Consider the following 15,845-nt stretch of genomic DNA (forward strand, 5'->3'; position numbering starts at 1 on the left):
AAAAGAAGTGCAACCTCGGCAGTGCTCTTTTGAAGACCTGAAATGATTTACAGTAATCTGCAAAGTGATGAGCTTCTCCTTATTCTGTGTGCTTGTGTGAAATGCAGATAGACACTTGCCGGTTTTTGTATTATCACAACATTTGTTTTTGGAGGTATTGTTTCAGTATTACCATATTTTTCGGACTCTACGTCGCGACTTTTTCCTCATGATTTGATCCCTGCAGCTTACAGTCCGGTGCTTTTTTTCCCACCGGTCAAACAAATGTGTGTATCTGCTCAAGGAGTCAGTTTATGGAACAACTATGAAATGGAACTGCAAAGATGTGAATCAAGGGCTGTGTTCAAAAACAGTTTTAAAATATATTATTGAAAATATTTTTAAAAAAATGTCTAAGTTGAATAAGATTATTCTGTTCTTCAGAAGTGCAGTACCACCTTTGTTGTTTTAGATTTGTACATAGACTTAGAGCACACTCTTCTGGTTACTTCGAAATATTGTTTTTCTCAGTAGACGTGAGTTATCCAATGTGGCAGCACGCAAAGACGACAGGGGAATGTTCGAGGATTGCTGATCTTATTTTGTTTTGCCTTGGACGAGAATTGTCCGTAAGTACACAAATTGTCAAAATTATGACACTGTTCATCTGTTTTGTTTATAGTTAAGAGACATTGGCCAAATCCTGCCAAAAGCTGCCAAAGCTCCCAGAAGGGGAAGGAAAAACTCAAAAACTCCAATTTAGGGAAAATCAGAAACCTTCAGAAGGGACCACAGGTGGGGGGAGACCCCTTCCAGGCCCACAGGTTGAAGTGGATGCTGGATGTACCAAATACAGACAAATAGATACACAATACAGACAAATACAGGTACACAATATAGATTATAGAAAACATACTGTGCTATATAGTGCAATGATGACTTGACAGCAGGCAAAGCCATTGGGCAGGAACCTTCCCACAGTCCAAGTGGACTGCAGATGGTCGATCTCTTAACCCGCGATGGTCGATCAGCGGAGGGCCAAATGGGGCGGTGAAGTCAAATGGACAGGGGGCCAAATGAAAAAAAGAGAACTACAAGCCAAGGGCTGGATTGATTGAATGTTCATTAAAAAAAGAAAAAGACCGCACGTAGTCTAGTGAATCTGATTGAATTTAACAAATATATTACTAAATGATTGGATTGGGTGAATAAAGTACAAGGTTTTATGGCTCGGTCAGTAATTTCAAATTTTCAACTGGCATAAATCACAAACTTTATATAAAAATCCCCATAACATGCACATTGAATGAATGAGGCGATATTATTAAAAGCACCATCAGTATTTTTTCTGAGGGAAATGTCAAAAGTATTTTTTTTTTCTTAAAGTAAATAAATACTATCAACAATTTCTATCAGTCACTAAAGTGAAATATTTTTAAAACATTTTTGAAAAATACATTTCTGGTATTGTTTTCAAATATAATGGGACTTCTTATCCGCCGGAGCCTTGCCACCAAGGAGTTTTTTGACCACCTCAGTGACTTCAGCCCCAGAAATGGGAGAGCCCACCTTGGAGTTTCCAGACTCTGCTTCCTCAAAGGAAGACATGCAGGTGGAATTGAGGAGGTCTTCAAAGTACTCTGCCCACCGGTTCATGATGTCCCCAGTTGAGGTCAGCAGCGCCCCGTCTCCACTGTACACAGTGTTGACGGTGTACTTCTTCCCCCTCCCGAGACACCGAATGGGGGACCAGAATCTCCTCGAAGCCGTCCAGAAGTCGCTTTCCATGACCTCACCGAATTCCTCCCACACCGGGGTTTTTGCCTCAGTGACCGCCGAAGACGCACTCCGTTTGGCCAGCTGGTACCCGTCAGCTGCCTCTGGAGTCCTACAGGCCGAAAAGGCCTGATAGGAGTCCTTATTCAGCTTGACGGCATCCCTCACAGCTGGTGTCCACCAGCGGGTTTGGGGATTTTCACCACGACAGGCACCGAACACCTTACGGCCACAACTCAGATCAGCCACCCCAACGATGGAGGTGTGGAACATGGTCCACCTGGACTGAATGTCTCCCACCTTTCCCAGGACGTGGGAGTAATTCTGCCGGAGGTGGGAGTTGAAATTCCTTTTGACAGGGGATTCTGACAGACGTTCCCAGGAGACAACTCACTCAGGTCTGGCTGGCATCCTCCCCCATAATTGGAGCCAACACACCACCAGGTTTTGATCACTTGACAGCTCCGCACCCCTCTTCACCCAATTGTCCAAATTATGCAGCCGCAAATCCGATGATACAACCACAAAGTCGATCATCAAACTGCGGCATAGGATGTCCTGGTGCCAAGAGCACATATGGACACCCTTGTGTTTGAACATGGTGTTCATTATGGATAGTCCATGACAAGCACAGTAGTCCAATAACAAAGCACCACTCTGATTCAGATTGGGGGACGCCATTCCTCCCAATCACGCCCTTCCAGGTCTCACTGTCATTGCCCATGTGAGCATTGAAGTCTCCCAGCAGAACGAGGGAGTCCCCAGAGGGTACGCTCTCCAGCACACCCTCCAAGGACTTCAAAAAGGGTGGGTACTCCGAGCTGCTGTTTGGTGCATAAGCACCAACAAAAAGTCAAGACCCATCCCCCCACCAGAAGGCAGAGGGAGGCTACCCTCTTGTCCACTTGGGTAAACCACAATGTACAGCCGCAGAGCCGAGGGGCAACAAAGTATGCCCACTCCTGCTCCGCACCTCTAGCCGCGGGCAACTTCAGAGTGGAAGAGAGGCCAACCCCTCTTGAGAGGACTGGTACCAGAGCCCAAGCTGTGTGTGAAGGTAAGTCTGATTATATCTAGTCGGAACTTCTCTGCTTCGCACACCAGCTCAGACTCCTTCCCTGCCAGTGAGGTGACATTCCATTTCCCAAGAGCTGATTCTGTAGCCGGGGATCGATGTGCCAAGGTCCCTGCCCTTGGCTGTCGCCCAGCTCACTACGCACCCAACCTCTTTGGCCCCTCCCACAGGTGGTGAGCCCATGTGAGGGGGGACCCACGTCATCCTTTCGGGCTTTGCCCGGCCTGGCCCCATGGGTGTAGGCCAGGCCACCAGGCGCTCGCCAAGGAGCCCCACCTTCGAGCCTGGCTCCAGAGGGGGGGACCTTGGTGACCTGCGTCCGGGGAGATCCAGTTATGTTTCTCTTCATAAGAGGTCAGTGAGCCGTGTTTAGTCTGGAACCTCACCTAGGACCTGTTTTTCATGGGTGACCCTACCAGGGGAAAAAAGCCCCAAACAACTTAGCTCCTAGGATCACTGGAACGCAAACCCCAAAATATTAGATCGGTGCTATGATAAGTAATTGAAACTGGTAATATATGCACCAATACTTCTTAGTTACCATGTTTTAAACATTGTTAAATATCAAAAGGATGAATGCTAACTTACACACCAATGTCTCACAATGGTGCCTCTTGTTTGTTAAGATTTGAACATTTCCCTTTTTGACCGTAGATGTGAGGATGGCATGAAGAACATTTTAACTTATTGCAACTGATTGCTGAAAACACGAAGGCAACCGGCAAGTCGCCTTTGAGTGTTGTTATTCAGATAATACTCTGTAATGTGTCAAAATGCATAAAAAGTAAAGCACAACAAATACAGTGGACCCCTGGTTTACGAACTCCCCGTGTTACGCTTTTTTCATCTTACGACATGGACTGCGGCGTTTTTTTTTTTTATCCCCCTCTTACGCCATCTCCTTTTGTCTTACGAAACATCCAACATGCCGATCAGTGTGCCTGCGCATTTTGGTTGTGTCCACCCTCATACATTTTTTTTCGTTTTGCTCCATCAACAAAAGCAACTTCGCTTGCAAAGCACGGAAATGCCGATATGCTATTGGTCAGTCAGTTCACTCGCCCAGTTCAGATTCTCGCCTGTGTGTTGTGAAGACTTGTGCACACTTTTATCCGTTAGCCATGGCTCCTAAAAAGGAGAAGTAAGAGGATGATGATGATAGAAACGAAGCAGGAGATTAAAAAAAAAAAAAAAATCCGAAGGCGCGCGCATAGTTAACCTTGCTAGTGAGTACGGCTTCATTAAGGTTCTCTATCTGCCACCGAACACCACCCCTCTCATCCAGCCTATGGACCAGCAAGTGATCGCCAACTTCAAGAAACTTTACACGAAGCATCTTTTCAGAAGATGCTTTGAAGTGACCGAGAGTACTCAACTCTCCCTCCGAGAATTCAGGAAGGGGCATTTCGACATTGTTCAATGCCTGAAATTGATCGACAAAGCACGGAGTGTGATTTCCGAGCGCACCTTGAAAGCCTCATGGAAAAAACTGGTCAGCGGAAAACGAAGCCGTCATTTTAGAAACATTTTGAGGAACAGGCTTCTTTGGATAGTTATTTTTCTACAAAAATGTGTCAGAAAGTGAAAATTATAGTTATTCTAGTAAAAAAGCTAGAAAAGAAAGTGAAGATTAAGTTCTATAAAAAATAAATTGTCGTTTAAAAAAAAGTTCTCATTTAAAAATAAGTTCTGGTTTAAAAAAAATTATCGTTTAAGAAAAAACAACATTTTCTGGCGGTGTCGTCCGTCTCTGCTCCCCTCCGCCTCCAGCCACCACCAGCTCAAGTCACGTCGCCCCAAAGCTAAAAGAATGTCATTTTTCGTTTGTATATTTATGTTATTTAACTATACAGTAGATTATGTTACTAATTTTTAATATGTGTATAAAGTTGTGATGTTTTTACCTAGGGTTTTTGCACGCGTTCTACGCATTCACTAATTAACATAGGTTTGGATTGCCCGCCATACAGTGAATTCAAGTTGCTACCCTAGGCGCGGAACGGATTAATTTTGTAACATGTAACTACTGTACTTTCTGGGTGCACTTTAAATCACCTTTGCAAAACATTATTATTCTATGATTAGTGTATATGCAATTACTGTACTTCACCATTGAAATTGTATTGATCATATGTGATGCTTGGCAATTTTCTATTCTCTTTTGTTCTTTCTCTCTCCCTCTCTCTGCTGTACCTACTCACTGTGGATAGAAAATGAGTACTGAAATGTACGTGTGCTTGTGTGTGCGTGCCTGTGTTTGTGTGTGTGTGTGTATGTGAGTGCGTGTGTGAGAGAAGCCATCTCTTGCTGCTGCCTCTAGTTACTATAGCAACAGACCGTTTTATCATTCTTGTCACATGTATGTTTTCTAGCAGATACAATGTGTTTGGACACATGCACGTGGACAGAAGACATTCGACTTAATTGGTCATTACGTATGAGGGTCATTTGCTTGGTTACTTGCTGATTGTGATTAGGTCATGAAGACAGCAGGACATGAGTCATTAATGTGCAGATCAGACAGTACTGTTTGTGGGGGCTGGCATTCACACATTTGGTAAGGTCATATTTTGACTCAGAAGACATTGTTTTATGATTACGTTCATGCTGAAAATTGAAGGTCTTGAAGTGGCAGCAATCTGCTATAAGTAATCGTTGGTAACCAAGATGCATTTTCTGTATTGTTATACTGTTTTGGTTTTTAGTATAAATGATATATTACAAAGTTTCAGTAAGGTAAGTCTTACCAATGGTTACTTGATTTAGAGTACAGTATTTATTTGTTGTTGGACTTGGAAAAAGTCGACTTAGGTTGACTAAAAATGTCTGCTTGGAAACCGTTTCCTTACACGGACATTTATTGCGGAAATATGCATAGTTGTGAAATCACACATTTGGGATGCTTATTCAAAAAAAAGTAACATAATGTTCAATTATTGCAAAGTGGTGGAAGGCATACCACAGAAGTATGGGGGGGTCAAATATGCAACTATTTTGACATACAGCTCCATTGCTTGTCTTAGCGGCCAAATGGCTGATAATATTTGTGCTCAAATACACTTGATCTCAGATACATGTGATCTAATAATTAGTGGCCTTCCATTAATAGCAATTTTAGCACAATTGGATGCAGTCAAGCACAAAACATGCCCTGCTCAAATAATATGAACTACAGTAGACCCCCGGTTTACGACGTCCCTGCCTTACATTTTGTTTTCACCCTACGACGTCGACCGCAATGGTTTTTTTTATTTATTTTTATTTTTTGTCCCTTCTTTATGCCATTTTTTTTCACCTTACAACACCTCAAACATATGCTGGTCAGTTTACGTGGGTGAGTCATTGCGTGCTCTTATGTTTATAAATGTGTCACTGATTACGTCACTACAATGCTAGTCTGCTATTGGTCGGCGTCACGACTTCCTAAGATACTGGTCTACTAATGGTCAGTGTCCCCGAAACATTAAGATGCGGGTCTGCTATTGGTTGGCGTCACTCCTTGCAAAATGGCGGAAGTTAAAACTTTGTTCTCCCGTGAGTGCTAACAAAAAAAACGTATTTATAGTGCATTTGAGTACTTAAATCAAACTTGAATTGGTTAGCCGTGGGTCCAAAGATTGCTAGTTATGTTAAAGAGTGATGTATGAACATTATTTATATGAAAACTAAGCTAGAGATAATCAAGAAATACAAAGAAGGCTAAGCTAGGCTACCCTCTCTAGGAAATATGGCCGTAACAAGCTTGTCACGTTGCTCGAAGGTAAATAAATCCTTTATATATATATATATATATATATATATATATATATATATATATATATATATATATATATATATATATATATATATATATATATATTAGGGGTGGGCAACTCCAGCCCTCGAGGGCCGGTGTCCTGCATGTTTTCCAGTTTTCTCTCCCTAACACACCTGATTTAAACCATTAGCTCATCAACAAGCTCTGCTGGAGCTTGAGAATAATCCTAATCATTTGAATCAGGTGTGTTAGAGAGAGAAAACAGGAAAACATGCAGGACACCGGCCCCCGAGGCCTGGAATTGCCCACCCCTGATATATATATATATATTTATATATATATATATATATATATATATATATATATATATATATATATATATATATATATATATATATATATATATATATATATACTGAGTTTTTTCATCCCCTCTTTATGACATTTTCCTGGTATTGTAACTGTCATGACCCTTGGGGCTTGGCTGTATTTGTGTTGTTTCGTCTCCATCTGCAGGCATTTTTAGGTAACATCACTTATTTTCAGTTGCCGTCCCTGCAACGCGTCACTACAATTGTGCTATTGGTCGGCGTCTCCTCACGGAGATGGTGGTCTGCTATTGGTCAGCCTCTCTTATTTACAAATGGCGGAACGGTAAAGCTTTGTTCATTTGTGTGTGGTTACAAAATTGTATTTATAGAGCATTTTACTGCTTAATTCCAAGTTGAAAGGGTTAGCCATGGGCCCCAAGATTGCTAATGATGTTAAAGAGAGAAGTAAGAAAATGATTTATATGGAAACAATGCTGGAGATAACCCTTATTAGGGAATATGGGCATAACAAGTGGCACTCAAGGGTAAATAAATCCCTTCTATAGTTTTTATTTAGGATGTTTTCTGATTGTATACATGTATATTATATACGTAGCACTTACTATACTATTTTGCTACCAATTTATAATATGTATGTACAATTTTGATGTTTTTACCTGGACTTCTAAATGCATTCGCTTTTTAACAGGTTTGGATTGCCCGTCATACGGCGAATTTGCCTTTCGAGCCCAACTGCAGAACGGATTAATATCGTAACAGGGGGGCCCACTGTATATTATATATAAGTAGCACTCACTATCATATTTTGATACCAATTTTTAATATACAATTGTGATGTTTTTACCTGGTGTTTTACACGCAATAGCTAATTGACATAGGTTTGGATTGCCCGCCGAATTCGCCTTACGATCTCAAGCACTGAACGGATTAATCTCGTAAACCGGGGGCCCACTGCATACTGTCTGTCCAGCACCACTCTCCTACCGCTTTTATTATTTAGAATATTTGATTATTAAAAGTTCTAATTCAACCCAGGCTCCTTGACGTCTTAACTCTGGAATTTAAAAAAAAACAAATTGCTGGAATTATAGCAGACTTTTAGGACAAAAGGAATAATTAAATAAATACACCCTATGAGGGTAATTGGCAATAGAAAATGGATGGATGGATGATGGATAAATACAGTAAAACTCCTCTACAACGAAGCCTGCATGTGCAAAAATAAAAAAATACCCGTGTGAAAAAAATCATGCATTAAAGCCTTTCCCTCCTTCTTACTGCCTCTTTCAACAAAAAAAAATCCCCTTGATGCATAAAACGATTTTCTTTTTTTTTCTGCATTTGCGGGGCACTAAAATTCACTACGGCAAAAAACAAGCCTGCAGCAAAAGTCTTGGCTTGGTCTGGCACGCCTTTTGCAGCACTTGCCTCAGAGCTCAGAGCGGATTTGCCCCACAGTCAGACAATATTCTCCTATACTATAGATGGCAGTAAATGGACTCTACAGCATACAAGCAACACTACAACAACGCACCCTACGATTTTTTAGGGCATTTACAGTACTTTCAAAGAATATTTATGAATTGGTGAATGCAGCAGTCATCTTTTATGGACTACGTTAGGGCATGTAGCTGATCTGCTTCGGACAAAAAAAGGATGGACAAACAGGTCAAAGAGGACAATTCTGTCCGGGCTACTCCTGGGGTTAAACGACACAGCAGGGACCTGGGGATGATGGCGAAGACGTCATGTCAACCCTGTTTACTTCCTCCAGGACACTCTGCCTGCACTGCACAGCCGTTTCAGCAATATACTTTTTAATGTATAAAACGTATGAATTTTTAAGGTTTAAATAAACAACCTAATTTACCAACTAATTATGTAGAAGCACCTGTGGCCAAAGCCACACAAGGGCAGCTTTTTTACCTTCTGTACTTGGATTTACTACCTCTGATTATTGTGTGTTATGAGATGAATGACACTACAAAATTTGGTATTTACTGGTAATTTGTCAATAATCACAGTAGGGCTGGGGGAAAAAAGTTAACCAAGACCGGTGGTCAACCATTAAAATATGTTGACTAAAAATATCCATCAGGTATAGCGATGGTGGCCACAGAGATAGACCAGCTCAAAAAACAGGATATCACTAGTTTGCAATTTAATAAGTAGTGACAAAAAGTCATATTTTGGCTCCATTGGTTGTGTTGCTGCTCCGCCTGGTGACTGAATGGCAGATGCTATTTGCATGCATCTAGTGGGCTTTCATCAAAGAAAGTATTATCATAGGAGCTTCACAAAAGGATGGAAAGAAAGTTGTACAGTGATTTGAGTAAACGGATGGTCGATAAAAAAAATTATAGTGACAGCACAAATTCAGAGGAGATGGAGATGCAGTGTGTGATGCGCAGATTGGAAGAGTTGAAGGTAGGTGGTGGTAATGACAAACAGAGAGACAGCAGGATCAGTAAACAAAGGACATACTGACGTAGCTGCTGTCTGCTGGCTTAACTTAAGAGTGATTACTCGTTTGACTGCAGTAGTGCAATACAGCAGAGGGGGAGGGTGACTGAGGAGAGGTGCACCCAATGATCTCTGTTGCTTGCTCTCTCTCTCTGTCTCTTGCTTTCTCTCTCTCTCTCTCTCTCTGCCAATGGATAGGAGACGTGGGGGAGGGTATAGTTCGTTATATAGGCCGTGGAATGAAATAACATGGTTCCACTGTACAATGAAGCTGATGATTCGTGCATGCTAACAGACTCCAGACAAATGATGAGCACATAATACACTACAGCTTATGGACAAAAATACAGTGTATATTTGAAGGGAATAAAAATGAACCCATGAGGTGTGTTACAAATTATTAGACAAACAAATAGAAAGGCTGGAAGTAAGCGGAATCATATACTATATGCTGGTCCTGCTTTGCATTTTGACCCTCATTAAAACACAATAGGAAAACTGACCATTTTTTTAATTTTGTTTTTTTTTAAACCATGGCGACTGCCTGAAAAAGCCTCGCTTGGATAGAGGCATGTGTGATAATGTTGCTGCAACACACTTATTTACATGTCCTCTGCATGGGACGTAGGGCGTTGCGGCAAGCTTGTTGTTAATTATGCCACAATCAGCTACCTCGCAAAAAGCTCTGCTGGCTACTTGTGTGGGTAAACATGTTCTCCACAGCAAAGAATATGGAATGATAACCCTCTTAAATGTCTGGAATAACACACTTTAGCAGATGATGCCTCAAGAATGAACGCTAAGCTTGAAGGGTACATACATGTCCATGCATATGTACATCAGGAAAAATGGCATCCAATAGTATTTACACCAGATTTATTAGAGCAAGCTTTTAAGAGGACTCTATGAAAACTTATTGTCAAGCTTCTTGGCTTCTGGTAGTGGAGCAGTGATGTATGTAGTGTTGTTGACAGGCAAGCACCAGTTTGCAGAGGATTTTAGTCTGTGAAAACACTGTAATGGCGCAATGGGTGTCCCGATAATAAGCAAAGAAAATGACTACTTTTGTGTGCTTGAACCTATTGGTTCAGAATGTAACTTGATCTCAGAAATGTGCCTACATACGTTAGGGCCAATTTCTTTGTGCTACTAAGAAAATCTACAACTCAATAACAGTCTTTGGCATGTGATCAAAGCAGCAGCCTCCTCCATCTTTGCTCTGCCTTCTCTATAATACGATGGAGCATTGTTTGTTATTATTTATTTTTATTATAAACTGTATAGCTTTTATAGTATAAAATAAGATGAAACAAAAAGTAGAACACAATATATTGTCATATCATATTGCAAAATATGATTTTATTAATATATTAATTATTATTATATTTTTAAACAGTTGCCCAAAGGAATTTATATTTATCAGTACATTTATTACAATTAAGATATAAATATGAACTTTTTCACATGAACAGCTAAATTGATAGTGCGGGTAAAGTTAAGGCAATACCAGTCACAATTGCTTGTAACATATTATTTAGAATACTAGAGACAGTATTTTTTTTCATTTGCATGTATGTGAGTACTGTAGTTTCCGCACTAGAAGGTGCACTGAACTCCAAGGCGCACCTTCAATGAATGGCCTATTTTCTAAAAAAAAAAAAAAAAAAAATCATATATAGCAGTGGTCCCCAACCCCCGATCCTCGGACCGGTACCAGTCCGTGGATCAACTGGTACCGGGCTGCGTGGGCTGCACCCGAAATAATGTTTTGGAGATGATTGAGTTTAATGGTACGCGCACACCGAGCGCGAACGAGGCAAAAAAGCGGAGCGTTTTGTATTGTTGTCAATAGAGTTCACGTGACTGGGCGCGAATGCACGTCGGGCGACACGATGGACGCGAGGGGAGGGGAGGAGAGGGGAGCGAGCTTGCTGTGCAATTTATGGTAGATCCGAAAAGAAGAGCATTGTTAAGAACTTTCACTTTTCTGGGATGTGACAGAGCCAATATTTTCACTGACAGCACCTTTATTCTTTGCGGCAATACTCGCCTGCGATTTTAAAAGTTTAAATGTTGCAATCAAGTGGCCGAGACCGTGCTAAAAATTATGCTGACAATGTTGCGCTATCGTTAGCATAGCTCAGTAACTTTGGTTCAACAGCTGTTAAGTGAAGCAAACGCTGCACATACCAGTTGTCCCAAGTTCTCGCTCCTGCCTTTCTACAAGCCAGGTGAGTGCTCTTGCTTGGCTCTGTTTTGTATTGAAAGCTCAGCTGGCCGTGTTGGATCGCTCCCGGTGACCGCAAAGCAGCCGCCATGATTCATCCTGCCCCCTGCGTGAGCCGTTGAATGTTCCCGCGCAAGCGACGCGAAACGCAAAAAAAGTAAAAAAAATTTAACTTCACGCAAAAGAAGTAATTTCGCTTCTCGTGACCGTGCGTGGCCATTCACGTCGCTCCATTCGCGTCTATCCCGTCGCGCATTTGCACCCAGTCGCGGGAACTCCATTGACTACAATACAAAACTCTCCGCTTTTTAGCCTCGTTCGTGTTCAATGTGCGTGCAGCATTAAACTAAATCATCTCCAAAACATTATTTCGGGTGCAGCCTACCCGGCCCGCTACCAGTTGATCCACAGACCGGTAACGGTCCGCGGACCGGGGGTTGGGGACCACTGAGCTAAATCATCAAACTTTATTCGTAGAATATACTGTAAACTTTGTGAATGCAATATAAGCATTCTCACAACTGCCAAAATGAATAAACAACTGTTTTATTTTAGTACTATCTGAAGAATGGGGAAAAATACATTCATTACATGAAAAGACTGATTAGATAAATGCCAAAACAAATCTAGAGATAAAAATAATATAATTATGATAAAATATTCAACTTAAATATTTGAATCGAATTGCAACCAAAAACCCAAAAAATTGCTTTTTGCGATTGGTATGGCGTTGAAGAGTTTACAAACACACAGAATAGTTAATGCAGTCAGCATCCGTTTTCAGCTTTATTTGGTGGTCCAGTCAGGAAGTCGCTGTGTATTGTGACTTATGTGAGGTGTCCCAAAGCTGTCCGTGCAACGGGAAAGAAACACACAACAGGTATATTCCTTTGGGAACAGAATAGCAGACACCCGTTTATTGTTTAACCCTGTCCAAAACCGTCTCCCTATCTCTTGTCACCCCCCTGACATCATCATTCCTGCACACTTCCCTACAATCCAGCTGTTACAATAGCATGAAAGCTGTTCTCATTCAGATGACTCATTCAGGACTCTTCAGAAAGCAATGACTTTAAGTCTGTTTTTCTGTGTTTTGGACATTGTTGTTGCCACATGCTCTTGACACTTATATGCATCGTAAGCGTGCCAACGATCCAATTGGCATATGAAAAGGCCGCGACCATCCTTGTATAGCATTGCAATAGCTAATGTTAGCATCAATGCACATCCCTTCACATGGGATATAGTGGTGTTTTGTTTAGTAATGGCTAATGTCTATTTAGTTCCTACTTTTTGTGTGACAGTGCATGTTCATGAACCTCACGCCACTAAAATGAAATAAAGTAGCAAGACGCTCAGACCAGCGCTCACGTACTTGCATCCAACACGTTGTGATAACAGTACAGTTATATATATCATTTGATATGATTGATATATTAGGCACACTGGATTATAAGGCACACTGTCAGCTTTTGTGAAAATTTAAGGGTTTTAGGTGTGCCTTATACTGCAGAAAATACAGTAAAATGTGTTTGTGAATTAATTTGGAGTTTGCATATGTTGTTTTGTATTGATTACTAACTATTTGCTCTATGTTCTGTATGAGTATTTTTTCTTGGTTAGCTCATTTATTTCAATTGTTCATTTCTTCACAGCAAAGCCAAAGTATACTGTCCTCACTGAGACGAGCTTAGTCCGAGCTAGAGAGCAAGCTAAACTCTGAAGTGATGTCCTCATAGTAGTTGGTAGCTTTGAATGCACATTTTGGCATCAACATCAGCAGAGTGAAATTAAAAATAAAGAAGGTAGTTCAAATCAGTCATGCTTTTCGATAGCACAAATTCATTGCAAGTCTAAAAGACAAACTTAAATTAGCTGACAATCTGACAGCAATTATTTTATACATCACTTTAGCTTTTAAATATAACCATAACAATATAACATACAACCTGCTGCATACAGGCGTTGTCCTGTAGGAGTTCAATATGCGTCTTGATTGGCACGGATTCGATCACGTTCTTTTCCACAACTGTGTAACTTCTATGCTCTAAAGCTCACCAAGCTTCCTGTTTGCACAGTTAGAGGCAAAATAAAAGCTAGCAAGAGTCATCTAGATTCTAGACTCTAGAACAAATCAACTGAAAGGCAGAACAGAAACATTTAAACTCGCGACTGTGGGAAAGAGCAACAGGCTGCATGGTGACGTCATGACACAGTCGGAAGCAAACAGCGTATTGATTTCTGTTTTATTTAAATATTGATTTAATGTCCTTTTGTACCAATTTAAATCTTAGTAAATGAGAATTGCAATTCCAATTAAAATCTTTTTTTTGGGGCACAAACCTGTCATCAACTTGATGTCTCGTCTGTTCTCAAGATGGCACCATGCTTTAAAATAATCTTGAGTGATATTGGGTGAACTGTGTGGCAAATACAGGACGAGATTCAAAAATTGGAAACCAGGTATGTATTAAACTTTACAATATTGCTCTCTTTACCCCTCAAGACCTAAATTTGGGATCTCCAGAGGTAGAATGTAAAGGGACACTGTGTAATATAATATAATACGGACAGCAAGAGGTGCTGCATTTACCATTGTCCGTAGCTATAACAAACATGGCAGCCTCCAGAATGCCACCACCCATGTAATATAATTTAATGACATGTATCTAGACCTATGATTATATTTAAAACATACTGTTGGTTGTTAAGAACACATTTATTTGCAAGGTTTTGCAAGGTTTAATTTATTCCTCTTTCATGAAAAACGGTGTTCCTTTAATGGGAAAGGTTTTTTGTTTTTTGTTTTTTTTCAGTTTCATCTGTTGCGATCTCAAACTTCCCCAGATTTTAAAGTATTCAAATCTCAGATGATGTCTTCATCTACTATTGGAATTGACTTTTCAATGGTCATTCATCACTTTCTGAAAATTTCAAATCAATATATTTTTCATAAGGTTCTTTTTGCTATGAACGCCAGTAAGGATAAACGCCTAAGTAAAAAGGATGGACGGATAAGTGTGGCTTTGGAAATTATTAACATCTCAAAGTCACGTCAAGTCACGTGTCACATGTCAAGTCACGTGCCTACACATTTAGCACTTCCTCGGACGTCTGACTATGATTAAAACGCAGAGTTTACACTATGTATTACAAAAGGCAAGAGGATCCAAAAGCTTGCTTTCGTCTCTCCTGTGTCTCTCCTGTAACCGCCTGTGTGCGCTCAGCTCAGCACACACGCATCACATGACTCGTAGGCGTGCCGAAAGCAAAAGCACACACCCGTCTGTGTGCCTACACAGACAGCAATGGAGAAATGCACAGCTTTGGAAATCTGACTTTTACCTAGATTTCTTTTATAATAAATTGAAATTTCAAGTGTATTGTTATGATATAATTTAATTCGATGTCCGGGCAGCTGTTCGCAAGAGTTCAAAAGATGGAAAGTGGTAGCTACTGTTCAGTTAGTGTATGAGGTTTAATCATTTAAGATTTAAGTAAATATGTGTACAGTACTGCAGCAATATTTGTTTTAAATAATATGCATAGAATGAAGACTTTTCACGTTTACAAAATTAGAAAAAAAATCTGTGTGTGTGGGGGGGGGCTTAAGGGGACTGTGTGTGTGTGTGTGTGTGTGTGTGTGTGTATGTATGTATACATATATACAGTGGGCCCCCGGGTTACGAACTTAATCCGTTCAGCGGCTACGCTCGTATCTCGAATTGCTCGTATAGCGGGCAATCCAAACCCATGTTAATTCGTGAATGCGTGCAACGCGCGCAGAAGCCTTAGGTAAAATCATCACGCTGTATACATAAATTAATATTAAGTGACATAGTCTACTGTACAGTTGCATTAAATAATAAATACAAAGGAAAAATGACTTTTACCTTTGGAAAGACGTGACTTGTGCTGAGATAAGCAGAGATGAGCAGAGATGAATGCTCGAAGTCAATACGGTAAATCAGAAATGCTATTGGTCTTACAGTGTCAAAGTAACTTTTTCAGTCAGGGTTTTCTCTACTTCCTTCCATCCCAACCAGCTGTGCCATCAAGCTAGATAAAGGCGTTCGGCCAATAGCATATCGGCACTTCTGTGATTGACGTGTGACGCCGGCCAATAGCATCTCCGTGAGTGAGACCGGGTGACCTTAATCGACCAATAGCATATTGGCGTCTCCTTGACTGACTGATAATTATTCGCACTTTTTTTTAAACGGTTGGAATGTATTA

At 40.7% G+C, this 15,845-nt stretch overlaps 1 protein-coding gene and 1 pseudogene across 1 annotated transcript in view; one reads left to right on the forward strand and one right to left on the reverse strand.

Annotated features, from left to right (window-relative positions):
• Positions 1–15,845, forward strand: part of jmjd1cb (jumonji domain containing 1Cb) — a 142,772-nt gene that overhangs the window by 60,835 nt on the left and 66,092 nt on the right. The window lies entirely within an intron of this gene.
• Positions 1,453–3,757, reverse strand: LOC148409230 (uncharacterized; annotated as a pseudogene).

The sequence above is a fragment of the Hippichthys cyanospilos genome, chromosome 17 (assembly GCF_059441005.1).
Source record: "Hippichthys cyanospilos isolate Australia breed blue-spotted pipefish chromosome 17, RoL_Hcya_1.0, whole genome shotgun sequence".
NCBI classification, from domain to species: domain Eukaryota; kingdom Metazoa; phylum Chordata; class Actinopteri; order Syngnathiformes; family Syngnathidae; genus Hippichthys; species Hippichthys cyanospilos.